Raw genomic sequence first — 16,149 nt, 5'->3', positions numbered from 1 at the left:
GAAAAATTAGAGAACTGATTCATAAGAGCGTAACTCAAGATGAGATATTTACTTAAGCCGTTATTGGCTTTCGAGCATCACCAGTGGAGGCTTGGCGGGACGGTATCTTCTACCCTAGTTGTTCCTCCCCTGAGATTAACTGAATCTCCTCTTCGATTTTGAGTTCTACTCTGTGCTTGGTGCAGTAAGCTGAGTCCACATGGAAGTGTATCTTTTGATGTCATTGCCTTGGCACAACAGAGAATGACACTGATGTGTGAGCCAGAAGATGGAGGCTCCTTTCAAACAAGCTCTCATTGAACAGTGACAGTTAATGAGATGCTAGAGAACATGGGTTTTGAAAGTCAGAGGTCGCCGGGCATTGGTGGCGCACGCCTTTAATCCCAGCACTCGGGAGGCAGAGGCAGGCAGATCTCTGTGAGTTCGAAGCCAGCCTGGTCTGCAGAGCTAGTTCCAGGACAGCCTCCAAAACAATACAGAGAAACCCTGTCTCGTAAAAAGAAAAAAAAAAAAAAAAAAAAAAAGAAAGTCAGAGGTCACCAGTATTGTACAAGCAGAAATAAATGACCTGCTGAATAAAAATTCAAGTGTGGGTTTGTTGTATCTGTTGGAATGCCTGAGGAACATGAAAGATTGTTAACTAAAAGAAAAGTAATCGAGTTTAATAGTGGAGTGATTACAAATGAACCAGCAGTGTCTGAGTTTGGGATGATCTCCACAACCCCATAGTACTGCAAAAGTTACATTAAGAAAATTTATGAAAGTCAGATGGTGGTGGTGCATGCCTTTAGTCCCAGCACTTGGGAGGCAGAGGCAGGTGAATCCTGTGAGTTCTCGGCCATCCTGATCTACAGAGCTACAGAGCTAGTTATAGGACAGCCAGAGCTGTTACACAGAGAAACCCTGTCTCAAAAAAAAAAAAAAGAAAGAAAGAAAGAAAGAAAAAGAATTTACACAGAAAGGTCAAGATCATGATGATCCTAGAAGATGCTGGGAGTGGAGGATGGTTGGATGGCTAAAGTGTTTATTCCACAAGCATGAGGTTGTGTGTAAGGATCTCTAGTACTCACGGAAGGCCAGGTATAGGAGCACACACCTGTGACCCCAGTATTCGGGGACCCAAGCAGATGAATTATGGGTTTGTTGGTTAGCCAGTCTAGCCAAATGGTGAGCTCCAGGTTCAAAAAAAAAACGTGGAGATGTGATTGAAGAAGGCATCCTGAAAATCATCCCCTGGCCTCTGTGTGTGCCCGTGTGGGTGGGTGAATGTACATCTTCTACTCCAGCGTGCACGTGCGCGAGCACACACATACACACACACACACAGATCAGAAAAGAGGGATAAAGAGCTGAAATGAGCTGAAGTGTGTATCCTTCAGCACTTTTGCATCACCTTGTTGTCAAGGTGCCAAGAAAACATTGCTGTGAACAGAGTGACATTTTCTCTCTGGGCTACAAAAGGAGTTTGAGTTTCATCAAGGACATGCTCTGAAATGTAGGGACAGATTCTGCCTGACATATGAAAGATCCACTCTAAAGCGAGTGTATTGCATTGCGTAGCTTTGATGTTTGGGGAAAATAAGGTGAACGATCAACTGTCCCAGTTTTCCTAGGATGGAGGGATTCCCTAGGATGTGATCCACTGATCAGAAGTTAGATCTTGCTCACAGAGATCCATGACTCCTAAGTCAGAAGAGCATCCCCTTCTGTGTTGTTTGCTGGTTTTAGAAACAAAAAAGGCAAGATGGAGGTCTCAAGTTTCTGTGAAAGTAGATAGATGTCTCCCAGTAGAAGCCTTCATCTCATTGGAATGGAGACTTTGAAATCTACAAATATAGCCGGTGGTGGCGCAGCCTTTAATCCCAGAACTCCGGAGGCAGAGGCAGGCGGACAGGCGGATCTCTGTGAGTTCGAGGCCGGGCTGGACCAACAGCCTCCAAAACAATACAGAGAAACCCTGTCTTGTAAAACCAAAAAAAAAAAAAAAAAATCTACAAATATTAGAAGGCAATGTGTGGCCGGGCGTTGGTGGCGCACGCCTTTAATCCCAGCACTCCGGAGGCAGACGCAGCGGATCTCTGTGAGTTCGAGACCAGCCTAGACTACCAAGCGAGTTCCAGGACAGCCTCCAAAGCCACAGAGAAACCCTGTCTCGAAAAACCAAAAAAAAAAAAAAAAAAAAAAAAAAAAGAAGGCAATGTGTGTGTGAGAAAGAGGGAGAGGGTGGAGGAGGGGGAGGGAGAGAAGGCGAGGGAGCGGGAGGGGGAGAGAGAGGGAGGAGGAGGAGGAGGAGGAGGAGGAGGAGAGAGAGAGAGAGAGAGAGAACAATGAGAAGAGCTTCCACAGTGCACTCTAGCGAGCTGTGCTCTTTTGAGTCCTGATTGCAGCTGCAGCTCTTCAGAGCTCATCTGGCTCCTCGTAAAGCAACACTCCAGGGTGGCAAGCCACCAGCTCTCTTGCTCATCTCTCTCACCACCTAGCTGGGTCTTTAACAGTCATTTCCCACCCGTCTATCATGCCAGCTTCTTCTGGTAAATACTTCCGGACTTATCTGTGGCAAGGATCTTTCTGCTAGGAAATGGGTTCACGTCTCAGAAGCCACGGTCTTGTATTTCAGAAAGGCCGCATGACCGAAGTCAAAGAGAGAGGAGCTTTCCAAGAAGCAGTCTGTGGTGTCTCATGACAGAGAGGTTCTACCAGGTGAACTGTAAGAGATGCTGCATGGCTGTCACCAGGAATGAGACAGGCAGGATCCAGCTGTGGGTGTAGAAGCAAATCGCCATTGGACGGGCATTAGACAGGTAGAGAGAACACACAGTCAGGTGAGCACCTCTCATATTCACGGAGACTTGGAGAGCGAAAGCATAGGAAGGAGAGAGCCAGGAGGGCATTACTGATGGAGGAAGGCCCTTCAGGATGCCAGAGGGCTGACAGCCAGAGCTCTGAGTCATGGGTCTTGCCGTTCCAAAACCTCATTCTGTAGCCTTCATAGAATAATGACTTGCAACAGAGCTTGGGATCTACTTCTCAAAAGTGTGGCATTTCCTAAACAATATAAAGAAGTACCAGAAGGTAGCTTTTTTTTTTTGTTGTTGTTGTTTTTTCGAGACAGGGTTTCTCTGTATTGTTTTGGAGGCTGTCCTGGAACTCGTTCTGTAGACCAGGCTGGCCTCGAACTCACAGAGATCCGCCTGCCTCTGCCTCCCGAGTGCTGGGGTTAAAGGTGCACCGGTAAGAGTGAGATTTCCTAAGAGGCAGTTTACAGCTCTAAGATTAGCGCCTCCAAGAGACAGTGAGTGGGACAATGTGGGCCTAGGCATAATTTTAGTTCTGCCACATTCGATTGCTCATAGCTCTTACAGAGCCCTCCCAGATTCAAGAATGGGGACATATATCCAGAGTGGCAAGTGACTTGTGATGCTCTTTGCTAAAGAAGCCCTTGCATGCCACACGTTCGAAAAGATTACCTATGAAAGGGGCATATCACAAACTCCCATCTGTGCGATATCTCCTTTGTATGTGTGTGATATCTTCTTTGCATGTGTGTGATATCTCCTTTACATGTCTGTGTTTCTTCAAGACAGGGTTTCTTTGTGTAGCCCCGGCTGTCCTGGAACTTGTTTTGCAGACCACCTGACCTCAAACTCACAGTGATCCACCTGCCTCTAACTCCCAAGTGCTGGGATTAAAGGCGTGCAGCACCACTGCCTCGCTCAACTCCTTTGTTAAAGAGTTGACCTGCAGCTGAAGTTTCTAAGCGCCTTCTTCCTCCATTATTCAAATGAAGATGGGCCTGAAATCCTCCCTACCAGCTCTGTGCACAGCCTCACCTGCATGCCCATCTCTGCCTTCCCAGAGCTGGTGGCGTTAGGAGATACAATCTCTTACTCAGAGGATGCAGGAATAGGCAGGCTTCTCTTCATCTAGCTGTATATTCCATATCTTTAAATCTTTTTCACAATCAAGGAGGATGGAAATTCATACATGCTAAAAGCAGTAAACTGTGTTTTTCTCAAATGAGGGGGAGGAGAGATACTCCTTTAGGTAGCTACATTATAACTTACAGTTTTCAATAAGGTTTCATTTCTTGGTTATTTTAATGCTGAATGCTAATCTTTTTTAGCAAGTTAGTTGTGAGTTCTGGCAACATTGGTGTGTAGTAAACAGCAAAGGTACTTATAACTTAGGTTAATTGTATGTGCTAATTACAGTTAGTTATGTTACATTGTACTGTATTTCAAAATTTAGGGTTGACCTTAAATCTCAGTAGGGCTTGCCACCTGCAACATTTCTGGTAAATCTTTTTGCTTTGATGTGAGCAATTAGAAAGCTTATAAAGAATGAAGCATCCAGCACTTCCCTTTGAGAAGCCAATGTTCATCCAGAAAAGACGAAGTAGCTGATACATTTATGTCTTTATCGACTGTAAGCTGTAGGACATTTAGAGACTTTCCTTAAAGACCATTTTACTGTCTAACAAATGCACCTAAGTATTATTTGTGTGTAAAATGTTGTTTTTTTCCTAAAACAGGTAGAAAATAATTGAATCTAACTTGAAACCTTTTTTTTTCCTTCTTCCCTTTTTTGGGTAATTAGAGTTGTTTGTAAGCTATTGAAGAACCTTTAAATTCCATTACAGAAATGATACAGTTCCACTTTGTATTAAGCCACTAATGGCTTCTCTTAAAAAACACAGCCCGTCTTCCTTCTGGCACTCACTGCCTCAGGAGACAGCTGCTCAGAAACAGTGTTTGGCTGGCCTTGGGGCCACTTAGGGTTGAGAAAGAAAAAGAATAGCAGGCTCCTTGGGTTCAAATCTGATAGAGTGTTGCTGTGGAGAAAGGGTTGAGTAGACGCTGGCAGAATCTCAACACCTCGTCAGGCTGCTGCTGCATCTGCTTCAGCTTGGACAGAAACCGTCTGAGCACAGATGCACAGTACTCTTGCCACTGGCCTATAACGAGGTCATCCTCTGTTAATGTTGATTAATATCTGCAGCTCAAATCCTCAAGGATTGTACCTGGCCCGCATGTGGGTGATGGGCGAGTCTGATTCCTGTATCTTTACCCACACTTCAGAAGCGTGTGAATCTTTTGGTAACTTTTGAGAAGAGCTTAGAGTATTTGAAGATACGTTGTGGGCATTGACCGGCATTCTCTGAGAGAATAATACAAAATAACCACTGAAAATCCACACCGGACCAACCACTTCCATCCGCGCAGTAGAGAACGCAGAGAAGCGGGGATTGCGGCCAATCCTTTGTACGGCAGCTTCTCGTTATTGCCCCCGGCTTGAGGAATAGCCACCAGCCAGCAGACCCTGCACGCACAGTATGTGCGCACAATTTATGTACGTCGGTGTTTAAATCTCTCGCTCTCGGTCTGTAGCTAGGATCGCTCCAAGGAGAATTCAGAGAGCTCTAGATAATCAGCAAAGGGAGCGTTCGTCTTTTTTTTTTTTTTTTTTTTTTTGTTCATTTCTGGGACACCCCAGCCGAGTGTGTGCGCCTCTGTGCGTATGTGTGTCTGAGTGACGTCTGGTAACTTTGAGTACCGTTAAAAGGGATGATCCGGTGTCGGGGGCCAAGTGGGGACTCTTGGGCGGGGGTCGCGCGAGACCAAGGCGGATGGCTGCGGGGGGCGGGGAGGCGGCGTAGAGTGGAGCCGCCGAAGGGACCCCATGGAGACTCCCAGGCTGCGGGGTGACGACCACGCCGGCCGCGCGGGCCTGTCCCTTTAAGGGGCCGGTCTCCGGGCCCCCGTGGCCGCGACGCCCGGACGTGCGGAGCCGCCCCGCCCCGCCCCGAAGCCGCCCGTTTCCTGCGGGGCGGCGCGACGGCACCTGAGCTGCTGCGGCGGGGCCTCGGAGCGCGCTGACCCGGCGCTAGAGCCCGCGCCGCCGCGTCGTCCCGGCTCCCGGCTCCGCAGGGTGAGCAGAGGCCCCGGGGGGCTTCCTTCCGTGCGCTCGGGCGCGGGGCGCGCTCGCCCGCTAGGCCTCGGCCCGGGGGTCGCAGTCGGCCGCGTCCGCCCAGGCCGCGCCGCCGCTGGCCCGCTCCGAGCCTCCCGCCTGCGGGTTCCGGCTCCGGGGTTCCGCCCCGGCCTCCCCCGGGCCGCGAGGCCCGACCCTGGCTCCCGCCCGTGCCCGGAGCTCCAGGGCTGTCTTCCCCAGGGCGAGGTCGGCCCGCTCGGGCCGCGGGGTGACCGTGGAGCCTATTTTTAGCCGGGCCCGCGGGCCCCCGGGAGGGCGGGTGGATTAAGGCTCCGGAGGAGGGAGCGCCTCGCTGCCGGCTGCCTGGGCCGCGGCCGGGCCACGCGTGCGCCACGCCGGAGCCGCTCGCCTCACGCCGGTCCCGGGGCGCGGCCCCTCCCACCGCCCGGTGCGCCGAGTTAGGCGGAATCCCGCGAAGTTCTCCCCCTTCCTTCCCTCCCTCCAGGGGTGTGTCCGCCTCCGCTCCCAACAATGGGATTGGGGCGTCCGGGACCCGGCCCGGTGCCGGGGAGAGGGAGCAGCGTCCGGCCTCCCGGGACTGGGACGCGAGGGGAGCAGCGTCCTCTCCTTTGTCCGGCCGCGTCTCGATTAGCTTAGAAAGTGGGCTGTTGCCAGTGTCAGCCGGCCCTGCTCGGGGAAGAGGAGGAGGAGGAGGAACCCGGGTTTCTGGCACACACAGATTCTGCTAGATCGGACTATGAAGCGGCTGTAGGAATAAGCAGCGCTCCAAAAGCTACGGCCGAACAGAGTTGTAGGGTGTTTTGAGACGTTTGCACCCCATGCCCAGGTAAAGAGGAACACCCCAAGGGTGAAGGAAACACTGCGTGGTGTTAGCAGGTGACTTAGGATGTTTGAATTCACTTTTTCCCCTCACCTCGCCCAGTGAGCAGTGGCATCAGTGTGGAGCACTCCGGCTGCCCTGTATGTTGTGTGTCCCGCAGTAGCCATTGGTATTTGATGTATTGCTTAGTAAGTGAGCCCCTCCCCCGTTCCTTTCTTTTAGGCACCCTTACATGAAATAGTTGGGCCTAATTATATAGGTTTCTTTCCCATGCGTACCTTGAGTTAGAAATGTCTCTTTTAATTTTGTAGCCCTCGGTAGACATGCGGTGTGTTAATTATCAGGTACGTATAGAGAATAAGGTGTTCTACTTTACTGAGACACTGAAACTTCAACTGTAACAGGACTTATTGGAAACGTTCCTCCAGTGTATTAAAACACTTCAACATCATAAAAGGCTACCAAGTATATCCCTTTCTTGAGTCATTGTCAGCATTATGAAGAGGCATTTGTTTTTTACTGTGTTGAAATATTTCTGTGTCCTCCCTAAGTCTTTTGTAGTTTCTACCTACAAACAATCCAATAAACAAAATCAGAATCTATCCACTTCACAGGCTTCCTAGTTTCCAAGTTTAGTTTTCTTTTGTTAGGGTTTCTAAAGGTCTAAAGAGTAAAGCTTGTTCTGAGACTTAACTTGCAAAGGACCCATGGTAAGATTGGTTATGGGTCACGTTTTAGCTGGAATTTTACTTGAGCTATTTGGAGGATGTGGTGTTTTTTCAGGGACGGGTGCATTGGGATGAACCAGGAATCTTGGGAATGCCAACAAACTGCTTTAGAGTGACACCTCTGTCCCTGGAATGTGTATTATTTGTATGCCTTTTTTTTTTTTTTTTTTTTTTTTTGGTTTTTCGAGACAGGGTTTCTCTGTACTTTGTAGTGTTTTGGAGGCTGTCCTGGAACTTCCTCCGGAGACCAGGCTGGTCTCGAAATCACGGAGATCTTCCTGCCTCCGCCTCTCTCGTGCTGGGATTAAAGCAGAATTTTAATTAAAAAGATCTTCAATACTTTGTAAAAATGAAAAATTAGGCTGGGCACTCGGGAAGCAGAGGGAGGTGAATCTCTGTAAGTTCGAGACCAGCCTGGTCTACAAGAGCTAGTTCCAGGACAGCCTCCAAAGCCACAGAAAAACCCTGTCTCTAAAAACCAAAAAAAAAAAAAAAAAAAAAAAAAAAAACTCATGGGTCTGTGAGAGTTTGGTTTAGGAATCTGACTCATAAGTTAAGGGAATGCAGGAAAAAAAATGCTGTACATGAACATTTGGTGTTTTTTTTTTTTTTTTGCTTTTGTTTTTACGAGACAGGGTTTCTCTGTATTGTTTTGGAGGCTGTCGGTCCAGCCTGGCCTCGAACTCACAGAGATCCGCCTGCCTCTGCCTCCCTAGGGCTGGGATTAAAGGCATGTGCCACCAATGCCCGGCAAACATTAGGTGTTTTAGAGTAAACTTTATGTGCTTGTGTGTGCTTTCAAAGGCCTTTGAAGGCAGACCCAGAGTTCCCATAGAGACGAGAAGCAGCTGTTAGAAGTGGCATGACCGCTTAGTTATGAACAGACTGCATGCCATGCCCTGCTGCTTCAGTTCCTGTTCCTAGGAACATAATTTGGGGTGTTCTGATAAAAAAGATGTAATTTATGTGTAAGTGGCTGGGGGTATTGGTCTAAGAATATGAGCTATGTTTTCCCTATAAAGAGAAATTTAAGGAAAAAACAAAACAAACTAGGTGCCACTAACCAAAGACTTTGATTAACTTAAGATGTCTCTGAAGTCTAGACGAGAATAGTAATAATTTACAAGTGTTTGTCAGGTGAATGAACCAGTGTATTTCATTTTTTTTTTGTTTTTGTTTTGTTTTGTTTTGTTTTGTTTTTTTTTTTTTTTGGTTTTTCGAGACAGGGTTTCTCTGTGGCTTTGGAGGCTGTCCTGGAACTAGCTCTTGTAGACCAGGCTGGCCTCGAACTCACAGAGATCCGCCTGTCTCTGCCTCCCAAGTGCTGGGATTAAAGGTGTGCGCCACCAACGCTCGGCATATTTCACTTTTTAAAACATACTGTTGGCACTCCTGAGCCAGAGACAGACAGATCTCGGTCAGTTCCAGGTCAGCTAATGTCACATAGTAAGATCCCAACCGCAAAATAAAAATAAGAAAGGTTGTGAGCTTTAGCTTGTAACAACTAAACTATCTCCCCACCCACCTTTAAAAGAAAGGGTCTATTCTTTACTGTAGAGATAGTTGTACCCCCGTGTTTATTCATTATAGCAAAGAATTGGAATCAACCTAGTTGTCCATCAACGGATGAGTGAGTAATGAAAATTAGGTCTCTGTATAAAACAGAACATTATGCATCTCTAAGGAAAAAATGTTGGAAAATTTGCAAGAAAATGGATAGACTTGGAATGTATACTAGTAATCAGGGTCCCTCAATCTCAGAAAGGAATAACTGAACAATGGCGTCTAGCCTGTAGTGTCTCTAGCTGTAAGCAGTGTACACGTACAATAACAGGAAATGGAGAGAACAAAGGGTAAGGGTACGAGGGAGGAAGTGCAGGTGATGGGCGTGAGTTGGGATTGAGGGTATGAGAGCGGTTACTTTTCTAGTTCTAATTCTGTCAGACTTTTTGATTGATGGCGGGTAACTATGTAAAATATGTTTGCTACTGAAGGTGTAGCAAACCTTCCATTTTGAATGTCCTTTCTAACTATAAAAGCTCATTAAGTTGTATGGACTTTGAGTCTGGTTAATTTTGGCATTTGATGTTTTTATTTTCAAATTTTAAAGTTAAAGTTTATAAAATAAATTAATGAAACACTTTGGTACTAAAATTAAAGAAAAAAGAAAGGGGCTCACTGTGTAGCCCTGCCTGGCCTTGAACTCACAGAAGTCCCTGTTTTTGCAGCTGCCTCTTGAGCAGTATGCCTGACTCCCGTGGGTTTTTAATTGCTTTCATATACAAAGAAGCAAGACAAACTTAGATAACGAATAGTTTTGGTAGAGGTTCTGATTGGAAATTGAACGTTCCGGGAGAGGTGTGTGAGCATCCAGCTCTCTAAAATGTTGCATTCCACCACTGTGTGTATCGCTTGCTGACCCCCAACACCGAGGGTTGACCCCAGCCCACACGTGGTAGGCAAGCGCTGACTGACAGACTCATCTGCATACCTGCCTCTCTCATCTTCACGATTGCAGAGGAGCTGAGAACTTAACTAACAATTAAGTCTGGTCAGCAAAGCCACGTGGTCGCCGATGGTAGCAACTGTCCACACCCCTTTCCTTCCACGTGGTCGCCGATGGTAGCAACTGTCCACACCCCTTCCTTCCAGCATTCTCTGCGCATTGGGTTCCCTGCTCACTAGTTCCCTCCTTTCTTTATCCGTCATCCAGTGAAGTTGGTGTGTTCAGTCCTTGACTCACTTTCTTTTTATATTCTTGCATTGGGTTCCCTGCTCACTAGTTCCCTCCTTTCTTTATCCGTCATCCAGTGAAGTTGGTGTGTTCAGTCCTTGGCTCACTTTCTCTTTATCCTCTTCTGGCAGTCTCGCCCAGTGTCGTGGCTCAAGTAACTAGTTATGTCTAGTCTGGTTTCCTTCAGCACTTCAGGGTTAGGTTTTTCCACTCAAACTAAACTTCCTGTTTCTTCTTCACCTGCTTCTTCTGATGCTGCTGAACCCATTGATAGCCGATGCCATCATCCAGCAGTTTGGTAAAAATTGTTGCAGTCATCTCTGGCTTACCTGTTTGATGTTTGACATTCTCTGATTTTTCCTGATAACCACTTTGTGCTGCGACTGGCCTGGTCCAAGGCATCTCACCTCATCTGTCCTGCCAACTGGTCTTCTTTCCTCAGTCCTAGCTCCTCAGAATCTTTGACCACAGCAGCCAGATCACAACCTGGAAAGCCTTACACAACCTGGGCTTGCCCTCTCCAGCTCTCCTCCTCTCGGTTAGCTGCTGGCCCCAGTCCAGCTGTGTGGGCCAGGACCTGGAGGTTCTCTGTTATGTTTCCATCCCTTACCCGTGATATTTCCATTGCTTTCTGTCGTCTTGTCTATTCAAGTGCCATTTTTATGCCTGCTTTATTTAAAACCATACTCCTACTTCTAGTCTCTCTCTCTTTAGTCTCTCACTCTTTAGTCTTTCTTTAGTCTCTCTCTCTCTTCAGTCTCTCACTCTTTAGTCTCTCACTCTCTAGTCTCTTCTAGTGTCTCACTCTTTAGTCTCTGTTACCGTGCTCCATTTCATCTTTTAGCACTTGTACCTTCTAGCATGCCGTATACTTTTACTGTTAATCAGGGTTATTATTTCTTCTACCCTCAAACACATACTGTAACACAACTTTTTTTTTTTTTTTTTGGATTTTTGAGACAGGGTTTCTCTGTGGCTTTGGAGGCTGTCCTGGAACTCGCTCTGTAGACCAGGCTGGTCTCGAACTCACAGAGATCCGCCTGCCTCTGCCTCCCGAGTGCTGGGATTAAAGGCGTGCGCCACCAACGCCCGGCTGTTTTGCTTGTTTACTAATGTATTTTTTTTGAGAGAGGATCTCCTCATAGAGTTGAGGCTGGCCTTAAACTTGCTATGTAGTTCAGGCTTTGCAGCCTAGGTTGGTTTGAGTTTGCAACATTTCTGCCTTCTTCTTCCCATTAAGGGATTATAAATATATGTCATTCTAACTGACAAAGTGTTTAAGGCGTTGTCTGGCTCACAATAGGTGCTAAGGAAGAATTTGTCAAGTGAATTAATTAAGCCTGTGTCCTGCAGTCCCTTTCTTTGATGGATACTGCCTTCTGGATGCCTGTAGCTTTTAGTTTGCTCCTTTCTTAGGGACTTTGAGAGACCAGAAGAGGGGAGTGGAAGGGAGACTGGGGAACCTTTTGGTAGAGGGAATAATGTTACACTGTGTAGAGATAACTTACCTACTCCATATAATTAAGACCATTGTTTAATTTTAAAAATTTGATTAAAACAAGACTACCTTATTTGGGTGAAGTGGCATGTGCCTTTAATTCCAGCACTAAGGGGGCAAGGGAGAGAACAGACAGGTGGATTTCTGTGAATTCCAGGACAGCCTGCTCTACATGTGAGTTTGAGGACAGCTAGAGCTATGTAATGTGATCCTGTCTTGAAAAAAAACCCACACCAAACCAAGACACATTAAATATTTGTACTCAAAGCATTTAACATTAATTGTATGTATATCTTTTTTTTTTTTTTTTCCGAGGCAGGGTTTCCCTGTGGCTTTGGAGGCTGTCCTGGAACTCACTCTGTAGACCAGGCTGGTCTCGAACTCACAGTGATCCGCCTGCCTCTGCCTCCTGAGTGCTGAGATTAAAGGCGTGTGCTATCGCCACCTGAATGTCTAAAACTTCTAATACTCTTTCTTTAAAGTAGAATGAAAATGTTGATAGTGAGAAGTTCAAACTCCTAGAGTTTTCCAGTCCTTTAAAAGGTCTTGGTTTTATTTGCCTACATTTAGCTTTTGACAGACATTTAGCATATATTTTTGCAAAAGAGGGAAATGCTAGTGCATCCACGGAGAGGCCAAGACAGCACCATTTTGAGTAAACTTGATAGTAGCTTTAGTTAGGGTCATAGCAGTTCTTAATGCTAAGGAGAATGCTGTTAGCCCACATTTCTTTTTTTTTTTTTTTTTTTTGCTTTTTCGAGACAGGGTTTCTCTGTGGCTTTGGAGGCTGTCCTGGAACTCGCTTGGTAGTCCAGGCTGGTCACGAACTCACAGAGATCCGCCTGCCTCTGCCTCCCGAGTGCTGGGATTAAAGGCGTGAGCCACCAACGCCCGGCCCCACATTTCTTTATTTTACTCTTTTCTTTTTTTTCAGAGGGGGAAAGTGCTATCACTGAGTTACACCCCCGTACATTTCTTTGTTTTGATCTGAGTAAATTTGTAATTACCAGTACTTTTCTGAGATTCAATGAGTACATTGTCTATTAGGATACACATTGTTATGCTACATGCTCATTGGAAAATGTGGGACAATTTTTTTTTTTTTTTTTGGTTTTTCGAGACAGGGTTTCTCTGTGGCTTTGGAGGCTGTCCTGGAACTCGCTCAGTAGACCAGGCTGGTCTCGAACTCACAGAGATTCGCCTGCCTCTGCCTCCCGAGTGCTGGGATTAAAGGCGTGTGCCACCAACGCCCGGCTGTGGGACAATTTTTTATTGTTACACAGGAACAAGATGAGTTGCCAAAAAAACAGTAGCAAAGTAGAACTTGAATGGAAACCTGCAGGTCTTAGGCCCTATTGGTTTCATGTAAGGTTTTTTTTTGAAGATTTTTTATTTAAAAATATTTTTTATTTATTATGTATACAGTGTTCTGCTTGCAGGTCCGAAGAGGGCACCAGATCTCATTATTGATGGTTGTGAGCTACCATGTGGGTGCTGGGAATTGAACTCAGGGCCCCTGGAAGAACAGCCAGTGCCCTTAACCTCTGAGCCATCTCTCCAGCCCCTCCTGTAAGTTCTTTATCTCCCAGTTCTTAATTATGTGCACTCATGTCACAATGCGTGTTAGGGCTTCTGAAGAGCTTGGCTTTGAATCTGACCTTGCTGGTTAGTACGCCTGCTCATTGCATGTACTTCAGGTACCTTCAACTGGTGCTCTTTGCCTTTTTTTTTTCCTTTTTTTTTGACTTGTGTATACTTTGTTCCTAAGCCATTTTTGGTTTTGCTTTGTTTTATTCCTTTTGAACTCAGTAAGTGGGACTCTGTTTGCATGAATTTATTAGAAATTTCACTTTTTCCATTCAAATTTTGTAGTCAATGGTACTTACTTTTATTGCCACATAAAGATTTGTGTCATTGTTTTTTCTGAGACAGGCTGCCCAGATTAACCTTGAACTCAGACCCCCCTGCTTCTCCCCCAGTGCTGACTTTAAAGACCAGCAGCATCATTGCGTCTGTCTGTAGCTTTCTGTATGTTGCTGCACATTCTTGTCTCAGTTTCTGAACACGTGGCTGTTGATTTTTCTGTTGGGTTATATGTTTTGTTTATTTTTGGCTGCTGGAAGTTATGTGTATGACTTGAATACTAGTTCATGGTCAGTTATGTGCCACAGATGTCTACTGCCACATTATGTGTATGACTTGAATACTAGTTCATGGTCAGTTATGTGCCACAGATGTCTACTGCCACATTATGTGTATGACTTGAATACTAATTCAGGGTCAGTTATGTGCCACAGATGTCTACTGCCACATTATGTGTATGACTTGAATACTAGTTCAGGGTCAGTTATGTGCCACAGATGTCTACTGCCACATTATGTGTATGACTTGAATACTAGTTCATGGTCAGTTATGTGCCACAGATGTCTACTGCCACATTATGTGTATGACTTGAATACTAGTTCAGGGTCAGTTATGTGCCACAGATGTCTACTGCCACATTATGTGTATGACTTGAATACTAGTTCAGGGTCAGTTATGTGCCACAGATGTCTACTGCCACATTATGTGTATGACTTGAATACTAGTTCATGGTCAGTTATGTGCCACAGATGTCTACTGCCACATTATGTGTATGACTTGAATACTAGTTCATGGTCAGTTATGTGCCACAGATGTCTACTGCCACATTATGTGTATGACTTGAATACTAGTTCATGGTCAGTTATGTGCCACAGATGTCTACTGCCACATTATGTGTATGACTTGAATACTAGTTCAGGGTCAGTTATGTGTCACAGATATCTACTGCCACATTACAGTTTGTTGTCATGTTTTATGTTGACTGCATTAAACTAGTTTAGTCTTATCATTATTTCCATTGCTGATTTATACTTTGTACTGATACTATGTTAATGGCGACATTCTGAGGGCATTCTTCATGTTTCTTGCAAAGTTTCTATGCTGCCTCACAGTTGTGTTCCTGAAGTTGACTTTGTAATTTCTTCTTCCATATGATTGTGCCAGGTTTCTTGTTAGTGATGTGTTTATTTGCTAGACCCTCACCTCAGTAGTTCCCTGCAATATAGGGCTGTTTAAAGGGTCGTGTCCATGTTCTGCTGTATTAATTGTGTAGGATTCTTAAAAACATTGTAGATAGTTATATACTTTGAAATAGCAACCTTGGAGTCCATATGAGATGTAACAAATTTGTAGACATAGCAGACCAAGTCCCTGTTTGCTGTGGTTTTCTTAATTTGTCAGGACTTGCTGCGTGACTCTGTGCTGTGAGGACTGGTTGCTTCGTGTCCAGCTGATAGAGTGTTCTTGCTCTCTGAGCAATCAGATTTTCTTCAACCTCTCAGCTCTTCTCGAGGAGATTTGGTACTGCCCCTCCAACCCCCCTTGCTTCCGGCGGAGCTGCCCTGCAGTCTGCTGTTTGTATAGGTTTTCCATCTCCGCTCTGCTTTCCCTGAAGTAGGCTGTTAGGGATTTGCTTGTGGAGTGATATTAAAGACAAAATTAAAATGTAGGCTACAGATTAGATTGTATTGTAATGTTTTAGAGGCAAGAATCAGATGGGTTTTCTTGCCAGCCCATGCCATTAAATATTGGCCAGCACTAGTGACAGGTGATTTATATTTACACATGTCATTTTCTGATGGTCTCGTGGAATCTAGCGTATAACAAGCTGCATTTGTTTAAAGTGTCACAGCGCTGGTGAAGTGACGGCCGTTCTCAAGGCCCCCCCGAACGTGTACTTCATGCTCAGCATTCTTGGTTTTCTTCGTAATCCTCTTTTGTCCTGGTTGCCAACCTGAAAAGAGGTGTTCTATAGTATTTCAGTTGCATATCTTTAATGTTACTGAGTTGCTTTGAAAACAGATATGCAGCTGGGTGGGTGTGCTTGTGCCAGCCTGAAACCCTGTGGGGGGGAAAAAGGGGGATGGGGTGGGGTGGGGTGGGGGAGAAAATGCCTAGAAGCCAATCTGATGGAGGCATTTTCACAGTGGAGATTCCCTCTTGCCAGATATGTCTAGGTTTAAATCAAGTTAACAAACTGACCAGCATGGTGATTTGACTAGAATATTATTTTAGGTGACATTTTTCATTTTGATGGTCATTTCAGGAAAGGTTAATGCTTTGCCTATATTTTCTTTGGTATTATTTATCTTGTACAAGTTTATTTATAATAAGCTTGTTTTTAAGATCTCTTATTTGTAGACCTTTAACTTGTATAAAGAGAACTCACTCGTTTTTCAGGTTTTAAGTGCTTTGTTTCCTATGTATAAAACTTTGGATTTTTTATTTAAAATATTAATGTGTGTGTGATGATGTATGTGTGGGTGCACATGTGCCGCAGTGCATGAACAGGGGTCAGAAAACAGTTTTCTGGAATTGTGTGTCATTCCACCTGGGA

The 16,149-nt window shown here is 45.4% G+C and overlaps 1 protein-coding gene across 9 annotated transcripts in view; it reads left to right on the top strand.

Moving 5' to 3' along the window:
• Window positions 1-5,791: 5,791 nt before the first annotated feature.
• The window catches only part of Ktn1 (kinectin 1), a 101,659-nt gene continuing 91,301 nt past the window's right edge, over window positions 5,792-16,149 (top strand). For all 9 annotated transcript variants that reach the window (XM_040735800.1, XM_040735801.1, XM_040735798.1 and 6 more), the window contains exon 1: window positions 5,792-5,928. The gene's annotated coding sequence lies outside the window, so the exon portion shown is untranslated. The remainder of the gene's footprint in view (window positions 5,929-16,149) is intronic.

Source organism: Mesocricetus auratus, unplaced genomic scaffold (assembly GCF_017639785.1).
Source record: "Mesocricetus auratus isolate SY011 unplaced genomic scaffold, BCM_Maur_2.0 Super-Scaffold_100048, whole genome shotgun sequence".
Taxonomy (NCBI): domain Eukaryota; kingdom Metazoa; phylum Chordata; class Mammalia; order Rodentia; family Cricetidae; genus Mesocricetus; species Mesocricetus auratus.
This window is presented reverse-complemented; position numbering and strand designations above follow the sequence as displayed.